Source organism: Strix aluco, chromosome 4 (genome assembly GCF_031877795.1).
Source record: "Strix aluco isolate bStrAlu1 chromosome 4, bStrAlu1.hap1, whole genome shotgun sequence".
Lineage (NCBI taxonomy): Eukaryota > Metazoa > Chordata > Aves > Strigiformes > Strigidae > Strix > Strix aluco.
Genome location: NC_133934.1, coordinates 7932458 through 7947384, shown reverse-complemented (window position 1 = coordinate 7947384; position 14927 = coordinate 7932458). Strand labels below are relative to the sequence as shown.

At 35.5% G+C, this 14927-nt stretch overlaps 1 protein-coding gene across 3 annotated transcripts in view; it reads left to right on the top strand.

The window, feature by feature from the left end:
- The window catches only part of CTBP1 (C-terminal binding protein 1), a 248007-nt gene that overhangs the window by 35713 nt on the left and 197367 nt on the right, over positions 1–14927 (top strand). The gene's annotated exons all lie outside the window — the stretch shown is intronic.

The following is a 14927-nucleotide window of genomic DNA, read 5'->3' as shown; positions in this document are numbered from 1 at the left end:
ACTGTTTCAGATCCGTTGATTTCCAATCTTATTTTAGGTCTTAAAACCATGAGAGATGCTTTCTTGTACATTTGTTATTATATATTTGAGAACTAAAACAAAAGATGTATGTGCAGGAGGAGAGGCTGCTGCTAGTTTGCAGCTATAGGAAATCTTTTCTATTTTTCTGATACATTGTATAGTTTCTAAATAAGTACATATATTTTCTGTATTGCTGTTTTTAGAACAAAGAACCTTTGTGTGAACTTTGGTTTACTACCTTAGTAAAAAGGAGCAGATGAATTAAATGAATTTTCTCATTGTAATTTTGTAACTGGTTGTTCCAAGTTATTTTGGAATTGTGAATTGTTCATTCTAACTTAACTTTCAGAGTAAGCAGCAGGTATGATAAGTTCAAATCCAATACATAGATCCTTCTTTTAAGCAAATATTTTTAGAGGAGAAAAGCCTTCTGTGCTTTATATTCCAGTAATAACCAATATTCAGTATCCCCTATAATTCTTTAAATAATTTTTCCATATTTATTAGTTTCTTCCTGAAGTTTTTCTAAACCAGTTGTGTTTATCCTGATTATTTGTTCTTGCTATTTTCATCTTCTGAATGTTGAAAGTTGACTTAGATATAAGCTTTTTTCAGAAGTATCATTTTTGCTGAGTATTTTCAGGTATATTTTAAAAAAGGTTTTGAGTAGTGATTTCCAAAACCAGTAATAAGAACAGCTGTAGTCTTTAAAGCTTTAAACAAAAAGGGTTATTTAAGGGCCAGAGTTTGATGGAAAGCCAAACATAATGCACAGACTACTTGATATAATACACATGTTCTAAATTTCTTATCCTTGTAGGGTCTAGATTTCTTGTCCTTGTAGTTAATCTATAGTTGTCCACTTTCAGCTGTAGAAACTTCTCAGAAATTAATCTTTAACTTCCCTGTTTCATGATCCCAATTTTTAACCTTGATAATCATAAAATAGCATTAGAGTGAGAACTGTCTAGATTAATTGCTGCACATTTCTTTTAATAACATAGGATTTTTACAGTTACAGTTATGTTTTATATAGATGTTTTATTCTTTTGTCCAGTTAAAAAACTTGAAAGCAATTAATGATCTTGCTGTAGGAAAGTCCTTTTCTGAAATTCATTATAAGTTTGTCTTTGGTTTAAATTTCCATTTTGCAATGGAACTGGAGAACTTCCCCATTAATTCTGTATTCATTATTTAAGTCTTTCTATTAAGGGATGCAGTACCTCAAATGTTCACATATTTCCATAATGGTTGTCCAGGTGTATTTATAGGTTAATGCCTAGTTTATAACTGCACTGCCTAGTACTGAAGAGATTAATAATTGTTCTTCAAATAATTTCTGGAAGCTATATTTCTGTTCCTGAAAACAAACTTGGTTGAAAAATTAAGCTTTTAAGGGGAGTTGCTAACAGAAGGAAGACAATACTGTAAGTAGTACAAATTGAGTACTGACATGAAAAGCAGGCATAGAAGTTCTTTGCTTTTGTTTTTAGTTACTTTAGTTTCTGTCCCATCTTTGAGTAGCAGGTATAAATCTAGAAACAATACATTTGAATGAACATTTGAATCAACTGGTCTAATGTCAAAATTAGAATGTCTCTGGAGTTAAATAACCAATAAGTTTTTTTTAAAAGTGCCCACTGCATAAACCCAGTAGGAAATTTCTAATGAAGACCTTTTATACACACACACACATATATAAAAATATAAAACTAGGTTATTTTAGATTAACACATTAACAGCTGATCAGTAATAAATACCTTCAGCCTGCATTTATATCATGGCAAGCATAAGGTGAGTTAGTCAAGAGCCTTATTTCCATTACTTCTCAATTTTTAATTGACTATTCCATCGTTCAAGTCCTACTTTGTCAGTTTAGCTGCTTTTTAAAGTGATCTTTGATTGACACGTGACAATTATCCTTATTACTGTCTGGTATCATCCACAAGCAGGATGTGTGCACAAGCAGGATGTGATCTGAGCAAAGGCAGTGTGTAAAAATGGAATAGGAATATTTTATAATGCAATTAAATATTAACCTTTTTTCACTTTGTATGTAGTACCTTTATTATATGCATCTTATGCAGTCTTACTGGCAAATAGGATTTTAAAAAGCAATTTATTGTTTAAAAATGATCAATTTTGGCATGTGGGCATAATTTTTTACAGTTAAGAGATAATTATCCATCCTTCCATTATCTTCAGATAATTTCTGTTTCTGCAATACTCAGGTACAAAGAGTATTACTTCTAAAAATGTTATATAAAGGTAGAGAATAACTACATAGTGTTATTTTAAAAAGTTTTACTTCATCACAAACCCCTTTGTTTTGCATAGAGTATTTGTTAGATTTGATGGAAGTCCAGTTTAAAAGGGACTAAAATCGATTATTTTTTGAAAATGTAAAATTTTAAGTTCACAGCATTTTCTTTAATTTTCACATGTGGTATTAAATAATTATTGCTATTGATGTTCACTTAGGTCTGATAGTAACATGTAGCATATGGAAATAAATATTGGTGCAAAATGCTTTGTTTTTTTAATCATCCAGGAAGTTGAGTACCGAAAGTTTACAGTTAATTTGTTTTAAATGAAATGTTAAAATATCAATAGTTGCTATTGTTCTTGAGAGCTGAAAAGATGCATTTAGTTTAATATCTATTTAATTTTGATGGAATGACAATTGAGAAGGAAGTTTCTTTGTAATTGAGATGCCTGACAATAGTTCTTTTAATTGGTTTTAGTCATGGCTTTCAGTGTATAATAGGGGTCAGATATTGATCTCAGTAAAATAAAACTTTCAATGGGGATCATTAAATCATTTATTCTGTGCTGGCATCAGTGTAAGATATTACTTAACTTGTCATTGTTCTAGCCAAAATTTCCTTTGAAATCATTTACTGCTCTATGGGATTTTTAACGGTGCTAATTAATATGATTATTGGTTACTTCCTAGTAATTAAATATCTAGGATGACTTTTGGGATCTCATGCCTTTGTCTGTTAATCTGTCATTTACAGTAATAATATCCAAGATGTCAGTATCAATTCAACCTTTATAGACTCACTATTATTAATTTATGCCATAGCTATTTCAGTCCCTAGGATATGCAGTAAAAAGTATCCTAACTCTTGTGATCAAAAATGGCATATTGGATCTATAGGCACCCATTTTTTTCAGGATTATAGGATGATTTATTGTTTCTTAATTTTCTGTTGTTTGTTTCTACATTGTCAAATTTGTTATTTTTAATAAGCAATAGAATATTAAGAACTAGAATGGAATGAGCAATTTGCTTGTGGAGCAGCGGCAGGTGCTTTGCTGCTTTCGGAACCTGTTGTGTTTCTGCCATGTACTTCTCCAGCCTAACACCCTGGGGCAAACAGAGCCCGTTACCAATGGCAGTCTGACGTCAAAGCTAAAAGCAAAGAAACAGTGATTTTATGCATTACCAAGTTTGACCAGTATAAATTCTAGAATTGCACAGATTGCTTATGTTGTGACATTAGATAACTGCTTGTACATAGGTCAAAATCAAAATGAAATGCATCAAGGATTTATTTTAAAATCAGACATTTTAAAAAACTTGATTGTTGTACTTATAAAAATGTTTTCTTTAGACTGCCAATAAGTGTAACTTCTAAATGAACTGAAGTACTTCTTGAGGCTTAATTTAAAAGGTCTGAGGTTGCTATGTTTGCCCTATACAGAAGTCAGATATCCCTAATATTTAAAAGTAAAGCAGTGCTCCACAGTATTTCAGAGTGGTGTTTGGGTCTTTAGTTGTTGTAAAGTAAACACATTATAAAAGTTAGTAGAATTCCAAGCTTAGTATTTCCATTTCCTTCAAATGCATCTTCTGGCTACTGTTAAATCTATAATTGCATAGTAATACTTGAAAATCTTGTACTCACGTAAAATCTAATTTCTTTCTATTATTATATCTTAAATTTAAAAATATATTATCAGAGTTGATTGCTGCCTAGTTGTATATTTTTCAGGGTGTGTACATCTAATGGAAAGTGAAAGTTTATTTAGTTGTAAATTTTTTTTCTTTCTAAACTATGTTAATACTTTTAGAGTTTATAGATTCCCCATCATATAATTGCCAACCCTTATGTGTTCTTGCATATAGATTTCAAAGCCTCAGAGACCAAACTGATGCTTTGGGGAGGGAGCAAGCTTTAGCTTCAAGGTGTTTGAGGAATTGCTGCCAGTGGTAACTGATGATGAAGTGTTCTTGTCATCAGTGCAAATGTAGACTAGTTCAGAGGAAGTGGTTTGGGGGAATGTATTTCCACACAGAGGACATGGCAATGGAAAGAAAATACCAAGGACGTGGGTAAGAGAGGGATTCTTTTGTTGTTGTGTGGCTACTACTTGCCATTTGATTCTCCTCAGTTATAGGATAATTTGGATATCATTCAGGATGATCTTTGATTTAATGAGCAAGTGTACTGAACTTCATCTCTTTCACGCATTTCACTTTTCCTTAGCTGATTCCAGTGCAATAATCTGTTTGTGTGTAGCCCATTTAAGTGTTATGTATTTTTAAAGTCTGTGGCGTGACAATCCTTGAACTCTTATTGGGAGAATTCCCAAGTCAGGGCGTGGGAGAGCGTCACAGGGACATTTCTCTGGGTGGCCTAGAGCTGCTCTGAGCAGCTTGGGGCAGCTTGTGGTGGAGTTGAAGTTAAAGAAGCTCAGATGTTCTGTTTTCCGCTTCAAGAGGGAAGCGGAGATACAGAAATTCAGCACTGGCACACAGGGAGGCAGCCCCTATCTGGAGAAGGACAAACTCAGCTTTGCAGCAATACAAACGATGAGTGAACTCCCAACAAGCTCCAGTCTGTGGTGGAGAAAGACTGATTCTGGGTATCTCCTCTGCAAAGCAGAAGTAGCTGCCTCTTGTCACCCCTCCTCTGACTTTCTTTCCAAACCCCAAGTGTGCCCTCTGGAAGAAAGAGGCTGAGCACCTGAGATCTGAGCATCTTAAACTCTAAGATATATCCGCATGTGAGGTGAAATGAATAGGGTTGAGCTTTTCTGCACTTGCACACTGCCAGTATTTACTACAGGCAAGATCTGGATCTTATTAAAACAACTGGGAGCAGAGGTTTTTTTCAGCCTGGAATTTTATTTATCAGCCAGAATGGAAATTCTTGCACAAATGGAGAGCAAGCTTTGTAAAATCTTTAGCCATGCGTTTTCTAATTTTTTTAGCTCGATGGGCATTTTATAGTGAAATAATAGTTCAAAATTAAGGTCCTTAATTAACAAGTAAAGAACTGACCCAATGCCAGCAACAACTGAATCACTAATATTTTAGGCCATCTGTTGTAGAATTGTCAGATAATTCAGAATTTGACATTTTACTCCCTTTATACAGATAATTTTCATCTAGATCTTGACACAGAGAAGCTAACAATCTCAATCCAGATATGCATCACTGTCAGATAAAAAAGCACATGATGTACTTTTGGTCTATTTTAAGACTTGGTTTTTCAGAGGACAGTTTTCCATTTGTTTTTTGAACTGTAGTATATTTGCAAATATACTTGTCTTGGAGTGTTGAACTCCTGATGTTATTTATTCAAGTAAAAGACATTTACATTTTCAAATCTAATTATGTATAGGGAGAGCTGTTCTTCAATTATATTGAAAATATTCAGGAAAAAGTTGCAGAGTCTTAATCTTCTGTGGGCAGTCTTTGAACTACTTCTGGAGATACAATACCAGCAGTTAAAGCAAGGTTAACATTCACCTATCCTTGATAGAAATTAGTGCCCCAGTTCCCATGTTTTTTCATATATACAGATTTTATAACTATTAAGTTAAATATAGTTTTACCTGGTTTACAATTCCTTTATGTACAATAAATGAAAACGTAAAGATCATAGTGTTTATCATGAGACCACGAGAGGTACTGTGCATTCTTGGTTCTTTACATATGAAAATCCTATTGTCGTCATGTTGTAGACCACTGCTTGCTTTTGGTTTAAGTCTGTTTGTTTTAAGAGGGTTTTAAAAACAAAGACTTATTTTGTTCGCTGCTTGCTTTGTTTGTTGTCTCAGTGAAAAATAGTAATTGATCAAAATACAGATAGAGTTGTGATCAGGTGAATAAAAAGTGGCAGAGGCATGTGAGCAGTTATACTGAAGATGGATTGGAAACAAGAAGCTTAATAATATCAATGGTGAGAAACATGTTATTTTATGAAATTATTATTGCATAAAATTTCATAGATGTTATGCTAGAATAGTGATCAACAATTTTGCAAACTAAATCCATTAGTAATAAAACAATACATCATTTATTCCTTTCTTTTGGGGAGACATTCCCGAATGTCTGCCTTTTAGAAAAGGCATTTTTTTGGAAGTGCATCAGGTTTCAGCAGCTCAACTAACTGAAAAACAAAGTTATAGCTGCATATATTTGTAAACCTTTTGTTTGTTGCTTACAGTTAAGGATACTTTGTTACTGACCTCTTAATTGCAGCAAATAGATGGTGAGAAAGTGAGGCAATCTGTCTAATGTTTCTTTATGAAATGCCTGTAAAAATGTACTGGCTGCTTCTGATAAAAGATGAAAAGAAAATTCAAATTTTGGTGATATTGCTACTCTTGACATTGTAGGATTTATTGACAGTTATTTCACTTGCTTCTAGCAGAATATTTCAGTGAAAGGCTTTGAGGACCAAGCCTCTATTCTGATGTTTTTATGTTTTATTTAAAGTTCTTTTTTTGAGTTAGGAATCTTACAGGATTTTTTTGGCATTGCTGCAGTTCTAACCGTACTCCAGATGAGGTTTAGTAGAGTTGCTGCTGCTCTCTTCAGCCATGGATTCCTGTTACAACGCTCTTCACGCTTGGTCTGGTGGCTGTTGACCTCTTACGTATTGGAGTTGCTCATGCTATTTTGGCCCAAATGACAGTTCATGAAAGTTCTCTATAAAGGGATGGCAGATACTCTTCCCCACATAGAACGGGTCAGCACTTCATGCAACGTAGAATATATTTTCAGAGTTAGAAAGTAATTTTTTCCTTCTTCCTGTAGAGCATTACTATTAATTACTGTACAGACTGGGGAGGAAAATACTTTTTCTTAGTAAAAGTGCAATATTAGCATCTACTAGTGTTTGTTTTAGAAGGAGCATTGGGATTGTCTCCTCTGAAGTTTGTTTTGAATTAGGTATTTAGAGGAGCCACTTTTAGTTTTTATCTCCTTTGTTTTCTGAAGACAGGACTATTATTTGGCTATTTAGGTTCTAATACTAAGCTTTGAAACAGTTCTGAGTATTTTAGTGGAGTTGCTAATGATGTGAAAGTGAAGAAGAGGCCATCAGTAACCACTTCTGAATCACTTCCATACAGGCTTCCATATTTAAAAGGAGAACCAGAGTTTCACTCAGATCTTATGTCTACTTACAGAGAACTGAGTTGATAATCCAGACAGTCTGCTGGGCTTTGGAGTTTTGTTTTCCTAGCAGTGTGGCTAAAACCCATGAAGGAGCAAGGAAGAGTGAGCAATAACCCGTGGAGAGTTCAGGAGTCATCTCGAGGAGGAGGTGAGGAAGTTGTAGTGAGGAGAAGAGTGGACAGCAAGTATCATGAAGTTCCAAAAGTAAGGAAAATGTGAAATACAAGGGTTTCCCAGCTATGGAAGCAGATTCCAAGGGCAGGTTTTTTGCACAGTGATCCCTGCAGATCTTCTGGTGAGCATCCTTCAAGTAGTATTTGTGGTGTAGTTGGCCTGCAGAAGAGTTACAAACAACTTGGATTACTGGTAATCAAAAGTAGCACAGTGAATCTTTCACAGAAGAAATCTGTGCTTTTGCTCCTGGATGCAATACTGCAAAACTCTTGGTTTTTTTTTCTCCAGGTATTCTGATTCCAGCCAACTATCATTCATTTGACATTACTGGAGGAGCTCATAGTACACCAGAAATCCATGGGAAATTCATCTGATTTATGTAAATTTTTATCTAGACCTTTTTAAAAGTCAGCATTAAGGCAGAATGTGCCTCAAAAAGCAGCATAGGGTCCTAACTACTGAGGGACCTGCTGTGACGGGTGGTGAGTGGATGTCTCCTCTTGTTCTCAGTGACTGTGGCATTCTCATAGGCAAGAAATATCATCCTTCACTAAAATGGTTCAAGAGTTTCTTCAAGAAGCATATTCAGTATGTAGTGACACAGTATGCCACCACCACATCTCTTCTACGAAGAGTTCTATGAGGAATAATCCTCATTTCAGTTATAATCATCTGCCTGATAACTGGTTAGAAGGTTTGAGGATATGAATGGCTTGGGTGCTGGGTGTAATGTGCAGTGCTACTTCTCTTGGCTCGCATCCTTGGCTTTCATCCAGAATTAAGGAACACATTTCTTGAAAAAATGCAAACTACTTTGTCCATGTCTAGCTTTCAGTCTTTTTACATATTTTTTTAAAGTCTCTATTTAGTTTTTGAGAGAATATTCAGGGCTTTGGCCTTATCTTCAAGATGTAATGTTATGAACTTAAGATAGTTTAAAACTTATAGATAAAAACTGCCCTCTTCAGTAACAGGATCATTCTAATTAATCAAGGAGAGCTAACCTTCAAGTTAATATGGGCTGGAAATTTTATTTCCTAGTGTAGTGTAGGACTGAAATGAATTTCCTTTAAAGACTCTTAATGGTCTTATCGCTTTCCAGACCAGCTGCCAAGTGCACTTCTTGCTTGATCTTTCTTCTGTAACAAGATACAAAACAGCATATATGTTCAAATAAGGAAACTAAAAATAGCAGGCTGCACATACAGCTCTCTTCCCAGATATTGAGAGAGAATAAACTGTGAAAATTTATAGTTATATCAGTTATGTTGCAGAAGGATACTGAGATACTATGATGAATGTAGTTGCGCTAAACCCTTCTTGGAATAAAACAAAATAGCTTGTGCATTTGGACCATCTTACTATGCCAGCTTTTTGGTATATGTAATGTAGGGATCTTGGATCCTGACAGGAGCATGAAGAAGCTTTCTAAGATTTCTAACACATACCTAATGATTACCGTGTGTGAAAACATAATTGCCTGTTTGTCCTCTTCTGCAAATTTCAAAATTGTTTTACAGTAAAGATAAAGTAGTTTTGCATTGAAGTGCATCTCGAAAACGAGGCAAGCTGCTGCTCTGTGACATTTGAGAGCTCTTGAATGGGACTTTTGAATGTAGAGATAAAGAACACGATTCCCAAATTTTTAAGGTCTTTTCTCTTGAGAGGAACTACGTCTCACCACTCAGAGTGAACAGAAGAGGGGAAAATCCGCTTAAAAAAACTATACTCCCCATATATCTCTAAAAAGCAAAATTTGCAGAACTCTGTAGTGATGCAGCCTGTAGTGACTCTAGTTCTCTGCCTTCTCACTACTGAATAAAAGAAAAAACAGAGGAGCTTAAATGCTGAATATAGACAAAACGTAATCAATTTGGAAAATGAGTGGTGTATGCTAGTGTTGGTTATAATATATCATATACAGTTGTCAGTTTCAGATGCATGAGACTATTTAATTGTACTTTTAATTCTTTGTTTCCCCACACTTAATTGCATTAAAGGATACTATATCCTAGCCCCTAGCATTAATCTTCTACATAAGCAATTCCTATAATTGTGATGGAGATTGCTTATAGAATTTAAAAAGGTATAAAAACGCTCTGTATTGCTGTGATTGAGATGGGAGTGTCATCGGCTGGAAATTTCTTAATAAAATGTCATGTTGGGAGATGTAGATTGACACCCAAATGTGGGGAAAAGAATTACCAATTAAACAATTTCTCTAGTCGAGTATGGAAGTTGTGATTGCAGGAAGATGGTCAGTGATGCCTTTGAGGCTAGATAGCTGTTTCCAGGAGCCCAACGGTGAGTGACCCACAGTGGGAAAAAATCTGGTAATTATACTTCTAGGTATTTTTGTACAGTTCAGCAGTATTCTCTGTTTTGCCAAGTAGGTATTCTAATAGCTTCTTTTTATAACTACAATTCACAGCACTTGCAAGCTGATTTTGATCTGTAAAATGTAACATTGTGTTGCGGATGTGCATCCATAGATTCCCCATCACTGGAATATGTTAAAACCACGTTTTTATAATCTTGTGCCGTAAAAATAAGTGTTTATGATTATCAAATTATTATACTACATTTTGGAAGACATTTTATTTTGTACTGAAGTAATTTGATTAAAAATATAGAATAGTTCAGAAAAGTTATTCAGAGTATTAAAAAATAGTGGTCAGAAACCCATAAGCTTTGTTTTAATGGCATGCTGACAAGGGGCATTCTTGACCTTATTTTGAACATTTTTATCAACAGGAAAAAAACCTTTCACTGATAAATATAGTAAAAACTGCTGATGTGATAAAAAAAAAGGGAGATGGAAGTGCTGCAGAGCAATCAAGTTTGCTTTGATAAGCTGTACTCTATCAAATTGTGTTCAAATTTTAGGTCTTAAATACAGAATGAGAGACTGTCAGCTGTACCACAGGGCAGAGAACCCCATCCTAAAAAGAAGTGGCTCTGCACCGGTGATGAATAAACTGCTGAACCAAGTGCAAAGTCTCTTCATCTTAGGAGTGGTCCCAGAATGTATGTGAGGACTGTGAAGGAGAGCGGTAAAGGTGGTTCTGCATTGGACATCGGTGTAACTGCTCCTGCAAGGCTTTGTCTTGTCTAGCACTCGCAGACCAGTACATGCTCTTGAATTTAAGGATGCAAAGTTTTGACACAATTTAGGATCAGAAATGTGACTTTCTAGGAGAGTATCAAGGAGCTTGGTCTCTTCTGCAACTAGATCAAGAGGTGGCTTGGTGGTACCTAAGAGGTACCTGTGCAAAGAACATCAGGGAGTTCTTCCATCTGCCAGGCAAAGATGTCAGAAAATCTGATGACTGGAAGTTTAAGTTAAACTGACAATTAAAGAAAACCAGCCTATAGTAAAGGACACTTGTTGCTGGAAGAGCTTACCATGTGCTATGGTGGAGTCTATGGCACTGGCAGTTTTTTAATAATAATAGTAATAATAATAATTTTCTAGATGTCTCTTCCAACTTATATTGGAGAGACTCAGTTTGATTATTCCATCAGTATCTTTTAGGCATAATAGTACTAACTCGTTTCAGTTTTATTTTGCATTAGGATGTTTTTTGTGCATCTCTGTGACCTGTGGACCTCACTTTTGGCATGGCTGGATCAGTCCGTTTTGTAGTGTATCTCTGCATTTCCTAAGCATGTAAGGTGTGCGCATGTGTCAGAAGGGACTGCAGGTCCATCTGTCCTGTGTCCTGTCTCCAAGAGCGGCCGCTAGTGGATGCTTAAGGAAAATATCGTGTTTGTTCTGCTCTTGCTCTTCATGAAGCATCTCCTTCCATGGCAACTGTTGGATGCTGAGCTAAATGGACGTTTGGTCAGTGTAACATAGTGCAGCGGTTGCTGTGTATGAGAACAAAGCAAGCACACACTGACATTTTTCTTGCCTTTGGTATTTACCAGCTTATGGATTTTTGACCTGGGTTAGCATTGTGGCCATTATTATCAGTGACCACCGATAGGTTTTTCATAAATTTCTCTAATTCCTTTTAAGAACCACTTGGTTTCAGCATCCACAGTATCTGTGACACCAGACTTTACAGTTTAATTACATACTCCATGACAAAGCTTCCTGTTGTTTTTAATATTCTGGATTACTCTTTCACTGTGTGCTCCATAGACATTGAATTGAGACATGGTGCATATTTTATATTTGTTGTATTCCCCACAGTCATGTATTCTTCAGGCCAGGGAGTACCAGCACATTTCTTTTTCCCTTTTTCAGCAAGCTATTCTGTGCCTTGGACCTACTTACTGCTTGTCCTGGCACTTTTTCTAGTTCTCCATCTTTTTGAGATTTAGGTAATACCATTATAATGTTTGGGGGTTTAGTCCTTTTCTGAATAGTATCTAACATTCTTTTTGGCATCTAATTCAGCAATTGCTTCACTTCTGTGATTAATTTATTGATCTTGAAGCTCCCTATACAGTTTCTCTTAGACTGTACTGACATCTAATGGTAAGGCAAAGTGGCTTAACCATGCTTAATGGCAAGATAAATTGTCTGACAGGCAAATATAATTATATATTCTTAATTCAGTATTAATTTTTGTAAGGCAAGATGGAATAACTTCAATTTTTGCACAGAAAGTCTGACCTAATACTTTTTTTCCTGGCAATTAAACTCATTTTGTTCTGCTCTTTGCGCCACACTTATTTTTAGATGTAGTTTAAATCTTTGCAAGAGTTTTTCTGAATACAGTGAAAGAGATGTGATGGTTTTATACTGCAGAAGTTTTTAGTATAAGTCACAGTATCTCCAGGAAAGGATAGCAGCCTGAAATAAAATGTAAGAACAAATGCTTCCCTGCCAAACTTCCAAATAGAATTTTCCAGTGTTGTTGCAGCAGTCCTACTATTTCTGCATTTTGAAGAAACATGGAAACAAAAGTCTTTGTCCTCTTTTTCTCATCCTCCTATTTGAGGTTCCTCTATATTTTTAATTGGGCATTTTTCAAACTCCTGGTGATGAGTGCTTTTGAATAACACTTTTGAACTTTAGAAAGAAAAAAGGAGTTCAGATATTAATCTTAAAGTCATATTCTATGTTTAGGTGTAGTACACTGTGTAACCTAGTATCACCTAGGTTCCATTATGAACCACCATTCCTCTGATCCAAATTTTTTGTTTTCTACAGAACCAATACTGCTGCTACTGACACTAGAAATGTTCAACCACAAATTGTAGAGCTTTTTCAAGTAGAGTGTTTTTCTATTACATCATCAACTTTGTTTTTCCCTTTCTCAGAGTTAGAGCCCATCTCTTGCCATAGTCTCAGAAAGTTGACTTCTTTACTATGTAAATGCACCTTTGTTTTTATTTGAATGTTAATTTCTCGTAGTGTTTTTACATGTCATTTTACTTTCTGCTGTTTATCAACTTGATACTATCCTCTCTTTTCCCAAACACAAGATACTTTGTTTCGTACTACAGAAATATTTTGAAATTTAGATAATTTTCTGTTTCTCAGTAATAACTTTTTTGCAGTCTAAGTTGTCTTCAGCATATGTCGTAGCCTCTTCTTTTCCCAGAAAAGGGGAAAACTTGAAACTTAACTTCTAAGGGACGTCAGTAATTGTTATAGAGTGAGTAGTTCTTATTTGTGGCTTGTGCCTTGAGTTAGTTTTGCAGAAAAGCTTACTACTTTATGTTTGGGAAGAGTGAAGTCCATAAAATGGATTTCAGAATTTCAGAGCATATTGTTTAAATTTGTACTTTGGTGCTCTGCTTTTAGCTGCGTGAGCTGGGGAACCAGTTGTGGCACAGAATATCTCAATGCTAGGAATATCTGACATCCAGCCATGAGGCTCATGTGCATCAAAAAAAACCCCAAACTGTTTTGTTTCTCACCTGTTCAGGTAAACAAATGTGAGGTAAGGTGTTCGCTTTGGTGGTCATACAGTTGCAACTGTAGTCATTGCAGAAGGCATCCTTCTGCTCCGTGAGCAACTTCAGTTGCCCTGAGCATACCATCCAGCTCACTGATAACTGTGACTGTTCTACCATGAAATCTTAGGTGTGGTTGATTTGGATATAAAAAAGAAATATTTTATGATGAGGGTGGTGAGGCAATGGAACAGTTGCCTGGAGAAGTTGTGGCTACTCCATCATTAGAAGCGTTCAAGGTCAGGCTGGATGGAGCTTTGAGCAACCTAATCTAGTGAAAGATGTCCCTGCCCATGGCAGGAGGGTTGGACTAGATGATCTGTTTACTATCTGAAACAAACAGTTACTGTGGAATATATAATTATTTAGGATAATTATTTATAACAAGAGGAGCAACATTTTCATTATGTTTACTTATTGCTTCCAGGGCTGTGCGAAATGGCCATTTCAAGGGTTGTGAGGTGTCATGGAAGATAGAGAGCTTAGTGGTTGGGTGGGAGGGAAGAGAAGCAAAGTATTAGTCTTGGGTTGTCATGGAAACTTACTTAATTTTTGAAGTCATCAAAAACTGATGGCAATGGAATATGGAATATAAACATACTTACAATTTTTCTTACAATAGCCTTCTATTATACTTTTTGAAAGTCAATAATAGAAAAAAAATAGTTAAGTAACTCAATGTAGTTTTAGACCAAGGAGCATATATTAGAATGGTTAAATGAAATGAAGGTTTATATTCCCAAGGGTAACATGAAACTTCATGACCTTATTCTCCATGTGTTAATGATCTATCAGTCTGTTCTGTGAATTTCATTTCGGTTTTGGATTTCTTACACTTCATCATCTGATTTGGGATAGCCTACAAATACTTTCACGCAGTGGAAGCTGACAGTGAGGCAAAGGTTCCTAGATGTACAGGTAAAAGTCTGTGCTCAGAAGAGTTTATACTCTGAATCTTTTTGTGAGTAGGATAACTAATCTGAGGTGATCCATGATACACTTTACAATTTTTCTGTTATACTTTCCCCACCTGTTCAGTTAGTGGAAATATGATCTGGTCCACACAAAATTCTCCCGATAGACTGATGCAAAGGAAATGGTCCTGCAATGCATGCTGCAACCGTTTGGGTTTGAGGGGAGTTCTTCCCTAATAATGTGGAGTTTGTCTCAACCTACAAGTATGTGTATAATGAGCCTATTGGTTTGCCTTTTTAAAAAAACTTTCTTAGTTTGATTCCTTTTCATCCTCTTTCTCTGGAGAGAAGATTGTGGAGTTTGAATAGGCCCTCAAATCTTCTCACAGCTTATGTTTACCCTTTACTCCATTACTAGTGTTAACAGTTTTGAAAACTCTAATCAAAATTGACTTATTTACTTATCATTCCTGTTTTAGTGTGTA